Raw genomic sequence first — 8,029 nt, forward strand, 5'->3', positions numbered from 1 at the left:
ATTCTTTTCAACATAAAATTCTAAAATTATTTTTTTTGATTTCATAAATCGTTGAAATATTTAGAACGTATAAAAATAAATTACGTTAAATATATATTTATTACTAAACTTCATAAATTCTATTTAATTATAAATAATATACGTTAAAATATATTTAATAAAATTTATAAATTTACGGGGGATTACAATCTACCCCTCTTAAAAGAAGTTTCGTCCCGAAACTTGACACGAAATTTCCCGCATTTTTCCCAAAAGCTTTTAACTTATTCTTACTAGAGAAGTACTTGTGCCACCGATGTGCACTCTTTTGCCAACTCAAAGCTATTTGTGTTACTCATGAACACCTTTTCTTATGCGGAGAATCTATTTGCTTTGCATTAACTTGTAAAATTTGCTAAAATAAGCAATAAAATGCATAAAAATTCCATAAAATAGGTAAAAAGCGTGAATTTCTATCGCATTCTACCCCCTTAAAGAAAACGAGTTACGCCCTCGTAACTCACCCCAGGGAATGACTTTGGATATTTCTACTTCAACGAATCATGCCCCCAAAGCTATATTTCCACTAAAATCATAGCAAGTGGGATTTCTACACTTCTTTCCACACAATGCCTCAACAGGTTCCATCTTAAAGCTCGCATAGTAACTATTGTTGCAAGAAATTCAATCACTCTAGTTGGTCTTCCCAATTACCCTTAAAGTCAATAACACAGGATCTCAACATATATTCCGTTAGTAATCTCAGTCTGTCTATCGGTTGCAGGGTGGAAAGAAATACTCATTTCAATGTCGTTCCCAAGATTCACTGGACCTTTTTGCCAAACTTTCGGACTTTTATGGTCGGTAAGGATCTTACATGTTTCCCCAGAAAAGTAATGTCTCCAAATCTTCAAAGCGGACACAATAAAGTTAGCTCTAGGTCATGGGTAGGGTAATTAGTTTCATAAGGTTTCAATTGACGCGACAACAGTTAAATCTAGAAAGCTTCCTCACATTTCTCAGTTCACTTGAATTTCGATTCCTTTTTCAACAAGTTGGTCATTGGTTTGCTTTCTTCCAAAAGTCCTTCACAGCCTCCTACAATGGTCATATAGGCTTAGAAAACTTCAAGTATCGGACACGTTCTTTGGAGTAGGTCACTCACTCACAGCTTGAATCTTAGCAGGATCTACAGAAACTCCTTTTGTTCAACTTTTCCTTTTTACCGAACCTCATTATGCTTTTCATGGGTGTATAACTTTTGGGCTTAACTCTTAGCTCTTGCACCAATTCATGTATTTCTTTTCATCTTTTCCAGACAACAAATGATTTCTAACGATCCTGGACCACTGGAATCTTCTCTTAAATTTATTTCCTTACGTAACATAGTTCTCAATCAATTTAGTCCTTCACTTTTCCGTCGGTGTAACTTATACACATATGACTTCAAGATTTGTATACTTTATTTAATAAAACTAGATTCTTTCTAAGCGTCTCCAAGTAATTCTCAAGTGTTTGTCATGCTCTTTTTCATTCCTTGAACAAATCGGGATATCATCAATAACATAATAACGAACTTAATTCGGAATTCGTGGAAAATCTTATCCATCAAATCCATAATTATGGCAGGTGCATTGGTTAACCCAAAAGACATTACTCTAAACCCATAATGACAATAACGAGTCCTAATGAGGTCTTATAGGCCCTTATCAGCTATCCTCAATTGGTGATACTTCAAACACAATCAGTCTTCAAGAACACACTCGCCCAATTCGATTGACCCAATATGTCATCTATCCTAGGCAAAGGATACTTGTTCTTGATGGTGTTTAGCTCCCTAAAATCGATGCATAATTCCATACTCTTATCTTTTCCTTAACAAACACACAGGAGCTCCCCACGGTGAAGCACTAGGCCTAATACACCCCTTAACGAAACAACTCTTGCAACTGTGTCATAATTAGCTCATTTCAGGAGGTGTTATTCTATATGGTGCTCTAGATATATGCGTCATTCTAGGAACTAAGTCTATATGGGACTCAACGGCTCTTAGCAAGTGGCATACCTGCAATCTCACTAGGAAACACATCCATGAATTCATTCACAATTGGAACATCCTCGATCTTCATTCCGACTTCTTAACTCACATCTAGCTCACACAACCGAAAAAGATAGTTCACAAGGCAAGTTCTTAAACAATTTGGTACACCTTATGGTTACAGCAGTAGGAATACTAACGGGTAAATCAATCACCTCAAAATCTACTAACTTCGAACTCTTAATAAGAGATGACGAAGCAAAAGAATAAGCTTTCCCTGAATCAAATAACTTTCTAACTAGCACGGAGTTAATAGAAAAGTAATAGAAACTAAGTCAACAGGTCGTTCACCTTCATTTCGACTTATCACAGACAGTTTACCCGGGGCCTTGTTATGGTTGTTATTCTAATTAGCAGACTTATGGAGGTTTCCTTGGCTGTCTTGCGACCCTATAGGCTTCGAACTCTAATTTCTTGACTGGTTAAATCCCGACTTCACCCGGTTACCAATCTCATTACCATTTTGTTCCTTTTTCCTGCTTAGTAAAGCACTCATACTTCCTATGCCCCTTTTTCTGACAATAGTTGCAGGTCACTAATTCTCCTTTGCAGTTCTTGCCAGGGTGATTGTTATTGCACATCTTACAGTGATACACTCTTTCAGGTTGGTTCCTATTGTTGTTCCCCTGATTGTTCCTTCCTTGAAAATTTTCATTTCCATTCCCATTCCTATTCTCATTCATATTCCTCTTGAAATTCCCTTGGTTTTTCCAGCATTAAACTCTTTTCTTTTCTCCCCAACAACATTTTTCTTGTCCATTCTGGACTACAGGCCATAAATATGAGCAGCCCCCCCCATACACAATATATAAAGACGTAAAGGTTTCCCCACCTAATCCTAAGGTGGTCATGCTATAAGTCTGCATAGTATTCAGCTATGGTCATGCTCCCTATGCTAAGGTTTATGAATTCCTAAGCTTTTTGCTTTCTCATAAAAGGTAGGGTAAAACTTTCCCCTTAAGACAGTAACAATTGAATCCTAATTGAATCTCTCAGCAGCGCTAAGCCTAGCTCTATTTTCTCTCCACCATAAATCAGCTTCATCTTTCAAGTACATGACAACTTGACCCACTCTCATGTTCTCAAGACATTTTACATCCCCAAACAGTTTCTCAAACTCTCTAACCTAGTTCTCTAAAAAAGTAGGATCAACTTGCCCCTTAATTCATGGTGGCTTAACTTTGGCTAGTCTCTCAAACATGTCCCCAGCAGGATCGGGACGCTCAATTCTCTCCTGGGTTAGCTTTTCCGCCAATAGGCGAATAGCAACAACTAGGTCATTATTGTTGGTCATCCTAGAGCGCGACCTGAGATTAATATACTCTACTTTAGGTATAAACATCACTTAATAGTATCCTGTACCACGTAATATCGCCTCAACAGACATAATTCACGTAAATCAAACAATCATTTACGAATATGCAACAATTATTTCAAGGTAATCTCCTTGAACATTCCTGAACGATATTCACATAGGAGACATTCAATTGAGGAACAAGGAACGAAATTCAATCATCACGAATAATAAGGTAGAATAAAGGAAGAAAACATTCTTCATCGTGTCCCAAAATGAACTCTTGATCCTTTGAATAATCAATAATCTAACTTTTATTCCTCAAAAGAGTGTGAAGAATAATTTCTAAACCGTAATAACGCATTTGTCCTCAAAATACCATAAAGGGGCTATTACATCCTTGAAAAGAATAAAGAATAACTCAAACTCCTATTGCTTTAACTTTAAACTGTTTTAGCTTTGCTACTTATTCTTTAAAACATAAAAGAACTAACTAACTTTACAACTTCAAATACTTGTGGCATCTTGCCTATCTGTTCTTTCCTAGGAAACTTGCGGAGTGAAATCTAGATCTTCAAGATTCGTCGAACTCTTCCTCTAGCTCCCTATCTGAATCACTAGAGATCTCAATGGTAGGCTCATGGGCCCCTGGGTTAGGGTTTCTCTGCCTCAACACCTACATTCTCATTCTCCACAGCTACATCATTTTCCTCTAGGTCATTATTTACACTTATTCCCATAGGTTCTTCTGTAACTGAATCCCCAACATGACTTCCTACGATTTTATCGTCTCTAAACCCACTTTCTGCTGCTTCAATAATGGTGGTCAGAATTTCTGAATCATATTTCCATCTACCATCCCAAGTCCCATACTTAGTCAAGTTTGGAGTTCCATTATCAGAATGCATGTCTTTAAACTTTTCCTTGAGTTCTAGGTATGGAAATTTGTTAGGTAAGCAATTAATGATAGTGGCTGGTATGATATCCTTTCTCATTAAGATAGGTTGCCCTTGAACTTTAGCATAATATTCACATCCAAACATGATTTTCTTCACGTAAATATCAGGGGTTTCTATATCAAGTTTCTCGAAGGATCCTATGTTGGTATACTTGGAAAGAAATATTTTATTCCTGAAATAAACAATTCCATGTCTCACTAACGATTTTCCAACCAAATCATAAACAAAGTTCAATAACGCAATAAGTTTGGTGGAAGCAAACAATTCTTTATGCACATGTAAATGTAACACTTAAACAATTAGCACACGCACGTACATAACAATCAATTTCTAAAGTTAGCGTTGACTAGCTACTAATGCACATATAATTCTACCTTATATGCCCTTCTTATACTACCCATCTCTCATAAACTAAAGCATTGGAATAATTTAAATAACAAGGTAAAAGGACGCTAATATAATAAAATTATAACATAGAATATTAATATAAATAAAAAATATAAAATAAATAAAGTAAAATAAATTAAGGAAATGCGTAGCGAATAAATTAGAAAATAAAGTTATTAATTCGAAAAAGATTTATATTTTCTAATAACGAATTCTAACTCTTGAAACAACTTAAAAAAATGTACTCATTTTTTTTTTTTTTGAATAATAAATAATAAGAAAAATAAAAATGTCGAAAGTATCACTTTAACTTTAATAATAATTTGATTTCGAACTTAAATAAGAAATATTATATACTTTCAAACAGGATAAAAGGAAATCGGTCCCCCAAAAAAAAGTACCAATTTTTGAACACTATAATACGTAGAATCTCGATTTTTAAGAAATTTATTTTAAATAACTAGATAGTTAGGCGCCTAAAATTTATTAAAGTAAAACCTTAGCTTCTAGATACCACTTTGTAACACCCCGACAATTCTCTCTTTTCTAAAATAATCTTTTAATATAAAACGTAGAGAATTATCAAGGCATTATCGCCCGTGTAAAAACGTAACGGCTTATTCAGAATTTTGCAGCGGAAAACATAAAACTAACTTTTAGGTTCATAAATAATCTATTACATATTAGGTCCAAACCAATTAACTGAAATAAGGAAATACGAATAGTACGACAAATTTCAAATCCAAGTTAACAAATTAAATCACTCAAGTAAACAAATAGAACAACAAGCTCTCTAATCCCGATCCCAATGGTGCATCATCTTCAAACCTGTAGATGGGCAACGCTTATTGATCCTTAGAGACTGCTCACCAAAGATGGGTCATCACAGGATCAATAAGGCATAGCCATGATCAACACACACAAACAAAGCACGTAATCAGCAAAGCTGAGTACTACATACTAAAACAACAACAATCCTAGCATGATACTATCAAACCAACAACCCTAACATGATACTAATAAATATAAGTAAGGACAGACAAAACATAATAATTTGACGATTATACTTGACTAGACTAAGCTAGGCTTAATAACCATAATATTATTTTAGTTGAAATAGACAATGGACCGAGTTGACCATCCAGAAGTCTTCACTAAGGAAGACGAGGTACGGGCGCGACTCCGTAACCTCAGTGACCTGCGATATCGAGGAACGTTTAAATAAAAATAGGACACGGTGATCAATCCGGTCCCAGAAAAGGCCATGGGCTACCACCATGAACCCCAACTCCTGTTTGTCCGTCACTTCAGACGTGCACAGTCTAAAGCTATTGCTATTCAGTTTCACTTTACATGATTTACAAATTGAGATTCCGTTATGACTCAACCATTACATAAGACAGACAATTCACATTTGTTCACAACTGTTTTTATCTTGGAATTAAGTAAGTGATCATAAAAGCATCAATCAAGACTCATTCCAACTTAACCAACCTTTCCTTTAACCATGAGCAACCCTGTATATGGGCATAAAGTTTCAACTTACTAAACAAGGTCCTCCGCCCTTATAAAGTAGTGAAAAGATAGAAAGGGAACAACAACCAATTGATCCAACCCAATCATATAGAATAATCTAGTGTTCCCAACCAACATGTTTGTATCAAACATCCATACTAACATGTTACAGTTCTTATAGTGCAAAATAAGTTCAATAAGTTTGTCCAACAGTATTAAACATGCACATTCAATATAACCCAGTTCGTCCATAATATCAACATCACCAAGTTCAACAATAATATCAACATAACCAAGTTCAACAACAAGATTCAACATGGTTTCATCAATTAGCACACATTCCAAGCACACAGGTATGTACGTACCTTGCATAAACAACTAATAGGCCACTTTAACACTTTCAAAAGTCGCCTAAAGAGAATTCTCCGCCTAAAACAACCAACAAGGATTCCCAATCAATTTCTAATCATTCACAACTATAATAAAGCATTCTAAATACATCCTAAACATATTTAGAACCTTCCCCAATATCCAAACTTGAATGTTTGATTTCCTAACATCATAATTATTAAATTACTGATTGAAATTCGTTGAAAACTCTTCGCAAACATCATACTTTAAATTTTCAGCAATATAACTAATTTCAAACTACTCCCAAAACTTTGAAATCATAAAAACAATAACTTTAATAATTTATAATCATTCTACCATGATTTCAAAACTATTAAACCTTTAAAACCTTAAAATTTCATGCTTTAAATAATTAAAATTCAAATTCCAATTCAATTACATAATCTGAAAATTAATAATTTGATTATGCAAAACATATAATCTGAAATTCATAATTAAATTATAAAACTATAAAATTTAATTCAAGAAAACATAAATTAAATTAATTAAACATAATTAAAACATTAAATTAGCTTAGGGTTAGGAGTAAACCAAAAAGTGAAGGGAGGAAGAGCTGACGGCGGTTGGTGCAGCAGCACGGCGATGCCACAGTGGCAGCGCGGCGATGGGTGGTGGCGCAGCAGGGTGACCGAAGGTGGCTGGTGGTGCAAGCAGGAGGAAACGCACGCAGAGGAGAAAGAAAAGGAGGAGTGTTGATGCTTCGCGAAGGAGAAGGGAAGGGGCCAACGACCGGTGCTGGTTGGTTGGCGGCAGCGACGGGGTGCAGGTGGCTGTCGCAACAAATGAACACAAGCATTAAGGAGGAGAGAACGAAAGGGAGAAGGAAAACCGAAGGAGAAAAGGAGGAAGAAGAAGTTACCGGCGAGGAAGGTTGCACGCGACGGAGGAGGAGCGTCTGAGGTGGTTGGCCGGCGGCGTGAGGGACAACAGCAAGGAGGGCGGCGGTGGCTGAAGCAGAGAGAGAGTTTGCTTGCTTTTCACGTGAATTGGAGGAGAGGAGAGAAGAGGGTTTTTGGCTTTCTTGATTTTACGTGAAGTTGAATTATGGGTTGATAATATGGGTTTTCTTGTTTTGGGCTTTGTCAATTTGGGCTAGGATTAGAATTGAGTTTGTTTGAATCCAAAACCAGTTAATATTGTTTTCCAAATTCAATCGAACGTGTTTTCGCAATTCAAATTCTTTTCAACATAAAATTCTAAAATTATTTTTTTTGATTTCATAAATCGTTGAAATATTTAGAACGTATAAAAATAAATTACGTTAAATATATATTTATTACTAAACTTCATAAATTCTATTTAATTATAAATAATATACGTTAAAATATATTTAATAAAATTTATAAATTTACGGGGGATTACACTCCTTCCCGAACGAACATCCCG

The 8,029-nt window shown here is 35.4% G+C and overlaps 1 long non-coding RNA gene across 1 annotated transcript; it reads right to left on the bottom strand.

Annotated features, from left to right (window-relative positions):
• Positions 1-5,317: 5,317 nt before the first annotated feature.
• On the bottom strand, positions 5,318-7,819 carry LOC130465921 (uncharacterized). Its single transcript, XR_008925942.1, has 4 exons — positions 7,503-7,819; positions 7,175-7,413; positions 6,598-6,661; positions 5,318-5,579 (listed from the first exon to the last, which is right to left on the bottom strand). It is a non-coding gene; the product is annotated as an uncharacterized lncRNA (long non-coding RNA).
• Between the last annotated feature and the right edge of the window lie 210 nt (positions 7,820-8,029).

The sequence above is a fragment of the Spinacia oleracea genome, chromosome 1, assembly GCF_020520425.1.
Source record: "Spinacia oleracea cultivar Varoflay chromosome 1, BTI_SOV_V1, whole genome shotgun sequence".
NCBI lineage: Eukaryota > Viridiplantae > Streptophyta > Magnoliopsida > Caryophyllales > Amaranthaceae > Spinacia > Spinacia oleracea.